General features: G+C 39.9%; 1 long non-coding RNA gene across 1 annotated transcript in view; it reads left to right on the top strand.

The window, feature by feature from the left end:
- Positions 1–9762, top strand: part of LOC125403157 (uncharacterized) — a 48400-nt gene extending 38638 nt beyond the window's left edge. Inside the window, exon 3 of the long non-coding RNA XR_007232848.3 lies at positions 9467–9762. This is a non-coding gene — a long non-coding RNA (uncharacterized LOC125403157). The remainder of the gene's footprint in view (positions 1–9466) is intronic.
- Positions 9763–14316: the final 4554 nt, after the last annotated feature.

Genomic DNA, 14316 nt, shown 5'->3' with positions numbered 1-14316 from the left:
CTGGACAGGTCAGTGAGACAAAAAAATTAACAGAGAAATAAGGGAACTAACAGAGATTATGACTCAAATGGATTTAACAGACATCTATAAAATATTCTATTCAAACATAAAAGAATATACCTTCTTCAAGCACCTTCTCAAAAATTGACTACATACTCGGTAACAAAATAAACCTTAACAGATACAAAAAAAAAATGGAATAACCCCATGTATCTTATGAGATCACAATGGCTTAAAACTAGAATTCAACAGTAACACTAATTCCAGAAAGCCCACAAACCCATGTAAATTAAACAATGTTCACCTGAGACATTAATGGGTCAAGGAAGAAATAAAGGGAGAAATTAAAGACTTCCTAAAATTCAATGAAAATGACCACACAAGATACTCAAATTTATGGGACACAATGAAAACAGTGTTAAGAGGAAAGTTCATAGCACTAAATGCCTACATAAAGAAGCTGGAAAAAAAAAATCCCACACTAGTGAATTAAAAGAACATTTGAAAACGTTGGAGAGGGACAGTCGGGGTTACATCTGGCAGGCCATACTTTCGTGGATTTGCTATATTAGCTCTCCACTCTTCTCACATTTGCATCTAAGAACACTATCCCTGTACTCTGAAAAGGAAAGAGAGATATTGTGCAGTGTACTCAGAGGCCTCTACAGAATAGTCTAACTGGCAGGAAAGAACTCGTGTACATCAAGCTGGAGTCAGGCTCATAAAAGCAATGCGACTTCCTGAAGTTTATAAACTGTTCCCTTGTACCCAAGTCAGACCCTTACACCTAGAGAGCTCTGGTATAAAGACAGCTGCAAGACATAGACTGTCTGAGATGGATAAACCCAGAATCGAGGGAGACCTACATAGGACTTGAGAAAATTTTGAAGCCTCTTGTATCTGTAGGGAAAACACAAGCTAATCCCTGCCAGGCTACCAAAAGTCCTCATGTTATAGGACTATTTACTTCCATTTCAACTACCGAGTACAGTGGTCCCCATGTCACTGAAATTCACAAGGCACCCACAAACTCAAAGCAAGCAAAGGAGAAAGGAGAGAAATAGACTTAGTCCTGATAAAGATGATTAGAGTGAACAAATAGGAAATTAAAATAAGATGAACATGGTAAGAGCTCTAATTCAAAAGTTCTGTTGTCAAAAACCAATGGAATGTGGCAACTTTAAAGTGAAAGCTAGCAGGAGAAAAGAAATTGTAAGAATTAGAGTGAGCCCCTGTCAAAGGCCAAGCACAGAGTAACTCAGAGGAAAAGAAAGAAAAATCAGAAGCCGATTTCTTAGAAAATGTAAGAAGCCTGACAGGCTTCAGGGAAAAGCCAAAAACCACAGAGGCCATTGCCACTTTTCTTCCCTTGCTCAGTGCAGGAAAATAAAAATTATGCCATGAACAGAGCCCTGCACCTGAGAGTTTGCTAACTTAGAGAGGAACAGAACTCCATGATGTACACAGTAGATGCAAAAATGTTTTCAAAACTCAGATCAATGTTCAACAGCCTTCTGAAAATGAAAGCTAGACTCTAACAGGCTCGATGAAGAATTCTACCCAACACTTAAACTAACCTGTCACCTAAAAACCAAAGAAGAAACATTTCTGAAATATTGAGTTCAGTGCTGTCGTTTAACCAAAAAATATAAAAAGAAAATGAAAACCATCAACAGATATTTCTGATGAATAAAAGTTGAAATATCCTTAATATAGTATTATCCAAACAAATTAAATGTGTAAAATTATATACATGCTCATCAACCAGATTTCTTTAAAGTATGTCAATTTGGTAAAATTGTCAAGAAACAAATAAGTATAATCTACTATATCAATACACTCAAGAAGAAAGAGCAGATGTCCCTATCAGTTAATGATAAATAAACATTTGATAAAATCAAATTCTGAGTCATAGTAATTAAGGAGGTGCACTGAGGGAGTTTTTCAGGTTCATCTAGAATACCTACAAAGAGACTATAGCTACCATCCTTTTTCTCTTGGTGAGAGTCCAAATGTGCTCTCTCTCTCTCTCTCTCTCTCTGTCTCTCTCTGTCTCTGTCTCTGTCTCTCTCTCTCTCTCTCTGTGTGTGTGTGTGTGTGAGAGAGAGAGAGAGGGGGGGGCAGGGGGAGAATCCTTCTGTATATATGTTATTTTTTATTAGTTAATGAATGAAGAAGCTGTTTGGGCCTAAAGCAGGGCAGAATAGAGTAAGGCAGGAATTCTAAGCAGAGATAGAGGAGAAAAGAAGGCAGAGTCAGAGAGACACCATTTAGCTGCCGAAGGAAACAGATGCCCTGGAACCTTACCAGTAAACCACAAGCCTCGTGGCAAAGTACAAAATAATAGGAATAAGTTAATTTAATATGCAAGAGTTAATTATTATGAAGCCTGAGCTAATAGGTCAAGCAGTGTTTTAATTAATATAGTTTCTGTGTGATTATTTTGGGTCTGGGTTACCAGGAATAAACAAGCAACCTCTGCTTACACAGAAAGATTATGAATAACACATGATTGCTCTTTAAGCATCACCATTCAACATCATGCTAAAAGGGTATGATATGCAAAAAAGAAAAAAGGAATGGGGTTTAGTGGTAGACACATGTAACAGCATTCAGAAAGAAATCCAAGGTCAGTCTGGATACAAAGTGAGATCCTGTCCCTGCTCCCCTCAAAAAAGAAAGAAATTTAAAAAGTAAAAGAAAGAAGAAAAAGAAAATAAAACTGTTTCCATGTAAAAATGATCTTATTATTTATGTAAAAAGGTAAGAATCAACAAGAATTAACTAATGAAACAGGTTTAAAAAGTCAAACTACAAAGTCAAACAACACACAACAAGAATCTGAAATTAAAATGTAAACTGTTGACTGTTGAACAAAATACACACAAATCCTTGGGAATAAATTTCTAAGATCTGTGTTAAAATACAGATGAAAGAAGATGTAAATAATTGGAAATATGTGCTGTGTCCTTGGATTGTAAGAGGCAATGTTATTACAGGGCAATGCTTCCTAATTTGATCTACAGTTCAACATACTTCTTTAAAAAAATCTTTTATTATATTTTATGTGTATGGTGTGTCTGTGTGTACGTGTATACCATGTACATGCAGTGCCCCAAAAGCCAGAACTGGGTTCCCCTTCGAACTGGGGCTATAGACAATTGTGAGTATCCAAGTGGGTGCTGGGAATTGAACCTGGATTTTTTTTAACTGCTGAGTCATCTCTCCAGGGGTCCAAATTCCACATGATTCTCATAAAAAATCACAACAAGAAACCCTGAAGCTATTGATTAACTGATCCTAAAATAAATATGAGAAGAAAAAGTCAATTGTCCTAACAGCATTACTAAAGAACAGAGGAAGATGTGCAGAACTTGACTTAGGCTTACCAGTGATCCACAGGAATCAAGACAGTAAGACAGTACAGTGTTGGATGTGGGATGCCCTTCTGTATATGTGTTGATTTTATTGGTTAATGAATAAAGCTGCTTCGACCTATGGCAGGGAAGAAGAACTATAGCCAGGCTGGAAGAGATAGAGAAAGAGTAGGCGGAGTCAAAGAGGTTCCATGTAGCTGCTGAAGGAGGATGATGCCTTGTAGCTGCCCAAGAAGCAAGAGGTAACAAACTATGAGTCTTGTGGTGAAATATAAAATAGTAGAAATGGGTTAATTCAAGATGTAAGAGCTGTCTAGAAATATGCCTGTGTCACTGGCCGAACAATGTTGTAATTAATATAGTTTCTGTGTGATTTTTTGGGTCTGAGTGGCAGGGAAATGAAAGAGCAGTCTCTGTTAACAGTTGGTAAAGGAATGGGTACAGAAGTCAGTGAGATAAAAAACGACACAGATATACTCAGTTGTTCTCTGGAGAAGTTATAAAGGTTTTCAGTGAGGAAAAGATTGCTTTTCAACCATTGGTGTGAAAAGCACAGAACCAATCTCTTTCTGTCTCTCTCTCTCTCTCTCTCTCTCTCTCTCTCTCTCTCTCTCTCTCTCTCTCTCTCTCTCTGATAATGATGGTGATGATGTAGTAGCCAGGGCTGTACATCAGAGGTAAAACACTTGTGTAGCATGTGTAGGCCTTGAGTTTGATTCTTAAAACCACATACATACATACACACACACACACACACATACACACACACACACACACCAGAAATGTTTTCTAGAGCTAATTGTAAAAGCTAAGGCTCTAAATCCTTTGGATGAAAACATGGCAGAAAATTTCAATGATCTTGGATTTACTGGTTGATCTCTGATACAATATGAAAAAATATGTGTATGGTATACACATGCTAATATGAAGAGACAAGTCATAGCTGGAAACGAGTGTGTGCAGAACATGGTTCCCAAGGACTTGCATCTGCAACACTCATGAACTCTTAAACTCAATAGCAGAAAAAAAGTAAGTTCTGGGTTTAGTGGCTCAGTGTTGTAATCCCAGCTACTCTGGAAGCTGATGCAAGAGGATCACAGGTTCAAGGCCTGCCTGGGATACTGAATTCAAGTTATGCCTTGACAGCTTAGTGAGCCTGTCTCAAAATAAGAAGCATAAAGATAATTGGGAGAGCTCTTCTGTGGAATCGTACTCCACTAGATTCGGTTCCCAGTAACAAATACACACATGCGCATGCACATACACGCACACGCACACACACACACACACACACACACACAGAATGAAAGAGGGAGAGAGAGGGAGGAAGGGAGGGAAAGAGAGAGAGACAGAGAGAGAGAGAGAGAGAGAGAGAGAGAGAGAGAGGAGAGAAGTAATGAAGACAGTAGGTCAGCACCATGGTTAAAGCTGGACGTGGTATACATGTTTGTAATCCCAGTGCTGGTAATGACAAGAGGGAAGGATCCCTGGAGTTTACTGGTCAGCATCCTAACCAAATATAATCCCCAGGTTCCAATGAGAAACCCTTTTTCGTAGAACAAGGTAGTGGGGCTGGAGAGTTGGCTTAGGGGTTAGGAACACAAACCCATTTTCTAGAATATCTGAATTTAGCTCCTAGCACCAGGGTTGGGAATCTCACAACTGTCTATAACTCCATCTCCAGGGACTCCAGTGACCCCATCTGAACTCTGTGGGCATCTGTGTTCGCAATGCATACCTACCTCAATGCAATATACATAATTAAAGTTAAAATAAATCTTAATTTAAAAAACCAGTAAGGTGGACCACCCTGAGGAATATACCTGAAGTTGGTCTTTGGCCTCCACATACATACATACATACATACATACACATACACACACACACACACACACACACACAAACACACACACACACACATACACACACATATCAAATATCTGAACAAACACTTCACTAAGAAAGAGATGAAGATGACCAGTAAACATATGAAAACTTGTTAATCACCATTGGTCATTAGAAAAGTTCAAATCTGAAAATGAGATATCTCTGTACACCTACCTTGTGTTCCAATGACTATGCTCCCGAACTCCAACTTTATCAACATCTGGCAGGGATGTGGAGCAACCAGAAGCCTCATTTATGCCTGCAGTGTACCCAGGATGGATAGTCACTGTGGAACTTCTACAATTTCTCACCTTGCTAAATCAGGCTTAACATCTGTTCAAGGTATTTACCCAACCGATGAGAAAACCCATGGCCATGCACAAACCAGCGTGTGGATGTTTATAGCCGCTGTATTTAAAATCACCACACACTGCAAGCAACTAAGATGCCCCTCAATGGATGAATGAATGAGCAAGCTGGGATACAGTCAGGCAAACAAGCAAGCTACTAAATTTGGGAGCAAAGAAAGTCACACATGGGCTGGAATTTCATGCACTGAAGCACACTGTCCAACATGGCAGCTATTCGACACACGTGGTCATGTGCACATGTGGAATATGAAAGATTACTGGGAAGCTAACTATAGAAGTTTACGGTTGTAATTACCTAGGGTTTGAACACACACAAGTGTCTAGCAGCAGTTGCAGCACACAGTGCAGCTTGGAAATATTACAGTGTAGTCTTAGTACCTGCAAGGATCTCTAGCTCCAGGACTGGGGCCCCCTTTTACTTTCCTTTTCTTTATTTCTTTTTCTGCTTCTCTGGTTTTTTTATTATTATGATTATCAATTTAGTACTTCTTTCCTGGTTTTCATTCAATGGTGTGTCACATGGAAAGTGGGGATTTAGATAAGGTAAATATCTTACATAAACAAAGCTTTGTGAAGCACCCAGGGTAATGCTTTATACAGCCTGTGTGAACTCTTTGAACTCTCAAAATAAAATCCCTCATCCAAGGTTTGGGAAGTAGGTAAAGTACTTGCCATGCAAGTATGAGGAACTATACTGGATCCTCAGAACTCACACTCAAAAGCCAAGCGTAGTGTAAGTCAGACATGTATTATGCAACTTCATGTATGGAAAGCGTGTCTAATGAAAGTCTGTGCAAGTCACACGAGCACAGGGCAGGCTTGCGCAGGGCAAGAATGCGTACGGTTTTTGCTGCCCAGTTCCAAAGGATGAGTGGGTTCTATTCCGAGTAGTCTTTGGAAATATTTTAATCCAGAAAGCATGCCTATGCCAATTCTCCACACCTCTGTTTATGTACCAATGGGAAATATCTTTTATCCATGAAAGCAAAACACTTCTTTTTCTTTCTGACCCCTGACACATCTCACGTACAAGGGGAGTTTATTCAATTCATGCTAGCAGAATGAATTAGATGCAGGCTGCTCTTTTTTTTCTTATTAGCATGGTCTGGTCAAGGTTGACTTCAGGAATTCTTAATAAAACACATTTCCAGCCCATGACTTCATGAATGCTATCCTTGTAGATTCATATATAGTCAGTGGTTACTTTTGAGAAGTCTAAAAATACCAGTTCTTGGCATTTTCCCTAGAACACAGCACGACAGTCATACCATATGGGACGAAACCTGGGTTCTTTGGAACAGAGTCCTCTTTTAGGAGCAAGTCTGCTGCCGCCAGGCTCGCAGCCTCCTGAGCCTCCCTATTTAGGTACAGCATTCCACGCCTATTATTTCATCTGTAGGATTTTGAAATAGTCTGCAGTTTGGGCTTTTCACCACTAGAGTTCAGTCTTGCTCTTATCTATACAATGAAATAGGCGAGAATAAAAAAGCATGTCCCCCAAACAAATCACAAATCCCCAAGCACATTATCTAATTCAAGAACAAAGGTCTGACTTTATTATTAATGCATACTTTCTGCCTGATACATCAGGCTTCCTGGTTGGCATTGCTACCAAGTAGAAGAGTCTTCAATGTCACTGCTTAGGAATGAGAATTTCTTTCAAAAAATGATTCAGTCTTGCTCTCTCCCTATGCCCCCTCTTCTTTCTTTTTGTCTATCACTAGAAATTAAACCCAGAGCTTTGTGTCCCAGCCTGGTGTGCTTGTTTCTACATGTGATATTCAGGTGCTAAGGACACAGCTCACTCGGTATAGTAAATCCCAGTATGCACAAAGCCCCGAGTTTGGTTCCCCAGCACCACCAAAAATGGGTGTGGTGGTACATATCTATAATCTCAGAAGTCAGAAGATAGAAGAAAGAAGATCAGAAGTTCAGGGTCATCCTTGACTATATAGAGAGTTCGAGCTCTGCATGAGATACACAAGACCCTGAGCCCTCAAACAAACGAACAAACAAAAAACAAAACAGCAAAATCACCCAAACCCATAAAACAAAATAATGAGTTGGAGATAGGGGTTAAGAATATATACTCCTCAGAGGATACAGGTTCAGGTCTCAGTACCCAAATCAAGAATCCAACAAATATCTGCAACTCCTGTTATAGGGGTTCAACATCCTCTTCTGGCTTCCGTGGGTACATGCACACATGTGATGTACAAATATACATTCATCACTCATATGCACACATAAAATAAAAATAAGCAAAGTGTTTAGTGAAACCACAAGTGTTTTAATTGTTTGTTGTTACAGGACTGATTTACAAGAGACCGTGCATCTAGTCAGTGGGACTTGTGGGTTCAGGGCAAGGAAGTCAGGTCGGTTAGACACATAACCGCCATTCTGGATCTCAAAGGCAATCGGTATGAATTTTGCAATAGATGATACAGATTTTGTTGTCATCTTGTGATTTCCAAATGCAAAGGACCCGTCCATTCTCATCCTCCACCTAAGGGAAACAATTCTAAGTCCTGTTCTGCAGAAATGGGGCCTCCCAAGCTTTACCCACCTAGAGCATCCCAGAAGGATGCATTTCAGAAGCTCATCCTTGGGAACAGAGTCAGTCATGGGGACAGAGACGTATTACCATTCTAGCGCCTATGTCCTCACCCTTTGACGTATGAAGTCTCTTACATGAAACAGACATCTCTGGAAGGATATGCTGGGAGTGAGTCCCCCTTTGCAAGACAGAAATATTATCTCAGAGGCCAACTCAAGTAAAATAGGGGAAAAACATGTTTATTTACATACTATTATTCTCTGTGGGGCAAGACTGAAACAGAATTCTGAAACTGATATCTCATAATTTAGGCTTAAAAATATCAAAATCCAGTTTCATAAAAACATGAATAACTGTAAGTTTTGTTTCTTAATTGCTTTCTCTTAAGATTTTTATTTATATTGATATTTTACCTGCATGTGCTTGTGTACCACATGCATGAGTTATAGATAGCTGTGACAAAAAAGTTACTCACTCATACTGATGGGTCAATAACAAATTATTAGGGTTTAGGTTCTCATTTAACTTTTTCATATCTTTTTTCTTTTCTTTTTTTAATTACTTTATAAATCATTCCAATTAAAATTTCCACTTTCTCCCCTCCTCCCACTTCCCTCCCACTCCCTCCCACACCCTACCCCTCCTCCATTCCTGAGAGAGGGCAAGATACCCTGCCCTGTGAAAAGTCCAAGAGAGTCCTCCCCTCTACATCTAGGCTTAGGAAATTTGTTTGTATCTTTTTTCTGTGCTGGGGATTAAACCCAATGACTTGCACATGGTAGGGAAGTGACATACCACTGAGTAATGTCCCCCAGATTTAGAATAATTTTATACTAATGAATCCTACTTCCCATCAAATACCAGTGTAAACATTCACCTATGATTAGACATTCATTCATTCACTAGATATTTATTAGGCATTTCAAACATGCCTGCACTAGGTTTGCAGAGTACCAAAGGAAACAACAAATGAAAATGCCACCCATCTGTCTACATTTTACGTTAGGACAGGAAGGACAGAATATGAACAGACGACACACTACGTATGATGGAGCACACACATTTTATAGAGAAAACAACTGATGAGGTAAGTGATGGGTGCTTGCGTGCTTGTCATGAAGTTGTAAGCAGAATGGCTGGAGAAGAATTCCAGCAGAAATAATAGCGGCAATAATGGTTCTTAATATTGTGTGTGCCGCTGCACACATTTCCTCCATCCTCACCAGGCACTGAGTTCCACTCCATTTAATGCTCATACCCATTGCATTTTACAGATAAAGAATAAAGAAAATTCCCAACAAGAAGATCACACAGCTTGTTCAAATCACACAGCTAATGGGAGACAAGAACGAACACTGCCAGAGTTCAATATCTTAACCTTGCCATCCTGCTTCTCTTCGGGTCATCCTGCCCACTATGTCCACTTGACAGTCACCATGTAAACTGTTTTAACCTAAGTTTCTAGTCCTGGTTGATTTCAGCCAAAGTGATGTGAAGAGTAACTGCTATTTTCCAATAGCCATTCTCCCAATATAACTTATTACATGAAATAAAGTTAATTAATGATAAAGTCTGTTCATATATCTAGAATATGTTATCCATCTATTTTAGAAATTTTATAACAGGAAAATGTGGTACATTTACACAATGGAGTACTAGATAGCAGAAAAAATAATGACATCTTGAATTTTGCAGGAAAATGGATGGAGCTAGAAAACATCATATTGAGTGAGATCACCCAGACACAGAAAGACAATTATCACATGTACTCACTCATAAGTGGTTTTTAAACATAAAGCAAAGAAAGCCAGCCTACAAACCACAATCCCAGAGAACTTAGACAGCAATGAGAACACTAAGAGAGACTTACATAGATCTAATAATCTACATGGGAAGTAGAAAAAGACAAGATCTCCTAAGTAAATTGGGAGCATGGGGACCTTGTGGGAGGATTGAAATGAGGAGGGGAGAGGCAGGGAGGGAAGCAAAGAAAAATGTAGAGCTCAATTAAAAAAAGAATTTTTATAACAGCTGACAAATTTTGGTGTGAACTGGTTACTTGCACACACACACACGTGTGTGTATATAAACACTGTGTATGCAAAGATAAGAAAATTAAATCAGACAGTGACAAATATCAGATAAAGATTGACAGAGGATGGCCAGGGTTCAGGAATAGCAGGCACTGAGTTAAAATCCTTACCGTTGTCAGCAACTGGATCTTACCACATGTTCCCAGCAGGTAAGATAGACAGAAAAGCCATACCAAATTACATAATATTCATTTCCTTTTTGGCAGACCAAAGATGGCAGAAAAAATTATTTTAACTTCTGGAGAGAAGTTTCCTATAACTAAGTTCTTTTAAAAAGCCCCAAGGCTCACAGCAAGGAACAGCTGCAACTTTGCAGGAGACCCAGACTTCTGCTAGAGGATTTTTTTTTAACAAACTCTCTTTAATGAATGAAAGCATACATGAAATTGCCATCTCTCTAGGGAGAAAATGCTGAGATATATGGTCCAGGTATTTTGTGTTCTGTATACCTTATTCAATAATGAGAGACAAAACAGAAAGTGTACACTTAACATTTCCAGAAAATAAAAATATTTAAAAGGGTGTAGAATATTTTTATCTTATATTTTATTTATTTTTCTATTATTTACTTATATATTTATCATATTATTTTATTATTATATATTACTTTTAAGTGTATATGTGTTTTCCCTGCATGTACAGCTGTGAACCGGGTGCAGAAGGCCATCACATCCCCTAGGGCTGGAGTTACAAATGGTTGGAAGCCACCCAGTGGGTGCTGGGAGTTGAACCTGGGTCCTTGGAAACAACAACCAGTGATCTTAACCACTGAGCTCTCTCCAACACCTTCTTTCATATATTTATTTCTGATATTTACTGAGATAATTACAACAACCTACAGGCATATAAATAAGAGGATATAAATATTAAGTTGAGAAAGCATATTAATGTTAGTACAAATATTAAGAAGAGAATGCATGTAGAAAGAAGATGTGTTTCCAACTTTGAAAAAAATGAGTATAAGGAAGAACAGAACTATAAAAATTAAATGAAATAAATTCTTCTGTTACCAGGATAAAGGCAGGAGAATGACTGGGGCCTCCTCTACCCAGAGTTCTCCCTCAAGATCCTTGGGTAAAAAGTCTGAGATTCTTAGCTGGCTGTTGTTTTAGCACCAAGGACAGCGACACACATTCCATCCACTAGGGGGCAGGGTGGTCATACTTTGGAGGGACCTGTAAACAGGCTGAAGGGTTTACAACCCCAGTCTGGCTCTCTAACAAGCCTGAAGCGAGCTCCATCTCCAAAGCTTCAGAAGGAGAAGGAGAAGTGGGAGTGCTGGGGGTTAAGGAGGACAACATTTTATAATACTCCACAGACAGAACTTCAGATTTCTGTAAAGATGCGGTGGACAATTGACAGCTAAACCTCAGGTTTCTCATTTGAAAACCATAATGTCAAGAACTAGAAAAAGTGCAAACTATTCGCTATTAGAGGAGCTTTTGAATGATGCAGGCTTGAAGCTGCTCCTCATATCCCCGTACAAAAGTGTGCAGACTGGGAACAGCTAAGTGGCCATTCTAGAAAACACTCCTGGAGCTATTCTGACCCAAGTCATCAAAAAGCCAGGAAGGGAAGCCCTGGGAGGATAGTGCATGCCCCGCTTCCTTGAGTGTCACACACAGGGCTTTAGGGGCAGAAATCCTGGGTTTGGATTTGAAGCTCTCACTTTTCCACTCTACACCATCAAATAAGCAACGATGTCTCTGGACCTTAATTCTGAAACAGGACTAAACAATAGTGTGTGATCTACATCATTGTCGTGGTGACTTGTGTTTGAACACACACAGCTGGAAGTCCCACACGTGTGACTGGTGAGATGAGCTCCCCATGACGTTGATGGTAAATGGACTCTGGGAATCAAGATGCGAAAGCTTGAAAAGAGCGTGGACAGCTCCATCAGATTCAAGACATGCATATAACCATTGCACACTTGTTTATTGACTGAGCACTTATTAAACATCTAGAGTGTTGAGTTATGAAAGTAATTATTAAGACAACTAGAAGATATTCTGGCCCTGACTGAGGATTGCTTTAGCCAATGCAATGAGAGCAACGGTGTGTGAAATTGCCAGGTGGCAGGTTGGAAAGCTAAATTTGTGTTTGCTTGTCTTGCTGGCCAGCTTTTCTGCACTACAGCCAGTTCCAAAGACGATCCATCTGTAGAAGGAAGTTTATTTTGGCTCATAGTTTTAGAGGTTCCTGGCCCACTGTTTTAGTTAGGATTTCTATTGCTGCAACAAAACATCATGGGCAGAATGAAGTGGGGGGAAGAGAGGGTTTATTTGGCTTATACGTCAGCATTGCTCTTCATCATTGAAGGAAGTTAACACAGGAATTCAAACAGGGCAGGATCCTGAAGGCAGGAACTGTTGCAGAGGACATGAAGGGCGGTGCTGCTTACTTGGTTGCTTCCCATAGGTTGCTCAGCCCACCTTCTTATAGAAGCCCATCAGCCCAGGGATGGCACCACTCACCATGGACTGTTCCTTCCTCCATTGATCCCCAAATGAGAAAAATGGCCTACAGCTGGATCTCATGGAGGCATTTCTTCAACTCCTTCCACTGAAGATTTTGGCTTTTGTCAAGATCACACACACACACACACACACACACACACACACACACACACACACACAACCAATCAGTACACTTACCACTGTGGGAACATGTGATAGGGAAAAACTGCTCATCATACAGCTGGGAAGTGACACAAACTTCCCCAGTGTCTCTTTCAAGAACATCTCCACAGTCATCTGAAGGCCTCTCCCTGGGCACCGTCTCCTAAAGGCTCTACCTCACTCTGCCAGTAGGGACACTTAAGATATCAAACTATACCACCTCTAAAAAACAATGTGTTTTCAGATATCATATATCCTGCTTGCAATGGTAAATATAAAGATGCTGCAGGATCCCCAGCAGTGGCAGGCAGTGGACCCCAGAACAGCCAGTTCCAGGCAGGGACAGTGCAGTTCCCACAACACAGGTCTCTAAAGGTGGCTGGTTCCGAGCGGTGAGCCATATGGAGGTGGCAGGCAAGAGACAGATGGATAGGCACACCATGCAGAGTGAGGTTAGATATTTATTTAGTGGGTTATAGAGGGGGAAAGAAAGAAGGGGAGAAAAACAGAGAGAGAGGCAGAGAGAGAGAGAGAGAGAGAGAGAGAGAGAGAGAGAGACGAGAGGAGAGAGAGATAAAAGGGAGAAAGAGAGACAGAAGCTGCCTCTTCGAGAGAGAGATAGAAAAGAAAGAGGGTCAGGCTGTAAGCAGGAAAAAAGATCTGCCTGCCTCAGCAGATGGGGAAGGGAGTGGGCATGGCTTGTCTCTTAAAGAGACAGAACAGATCATTACATTTCCATCTCTTTTTTATAATAAAAATGTGGAAGGTTAGGCACCACAGATTAAAGGAACTGGGATGGCAGATTCTCAAGACTGCTTTCTGCTTATTTGTGGGCATCATCTTTAGGGGGAACCTGAAAAGGCTGGGTGCTGGTCACATCCTGGCATAGACAGTCTCTTTGCTCCTGTCCAGTATTTGTGATATGGAAATGTCTGGTATCTCTTATACCTGTTTAAGGTATTGGCAGAACAGAGGACAAAGTTAAGTTTAGGGAAAAAAATTTAGGAACAGGGAATTGAGAGAGGTGCATCTGACCTTTTTAAGGTGGATCCTTCAATTTGGCTCTCTGGAACTCACAAGAATTCTTTGGGTTTGTGAAAACAGAAATTTAAGACATATACATTATAAAAACAGTAGCATATTTATGTCAGAATGACTTTGACAGATATTTTTGTACAATGAAAAGTATTTTTCAGACTATGGAAGGTGGCGTGAGAGAGAAATTTGGTAACTTGTATTTGTCCTCACACCTTTATAACTTGTATTTGTATTTTACTGAAATTTGTTTGGTGAGGTTGTCCTTTTAAACTGACAAAACCTCTCAGCTGCCAAACTGCATCAGAGATCTTTGAGAAGGATAAAATTTTTCTTGAGTATCTAATTAAAAGATGACAGGAAACTTATTTGGTT

The sequence above is a fragment of the Myodes glareolus genome, chromosome 3, assembly GCF_982192425.1.
Source record: "Myodes glareolus chromosome 3, mMyoGla1.1, whole genome shotgun sequence".
Taxonomy (NCBI): domain Eukaryota; kingdom Metazoa; phylum Chordata; class Mammalia; order Rodentia; family Cricetidae; genus Myodes; species Myodes glareolus.
Note: the sequence above shows the minus strand (reverse complement) of the source record. Positions and strands in the feature narration are given on the sequence as shown.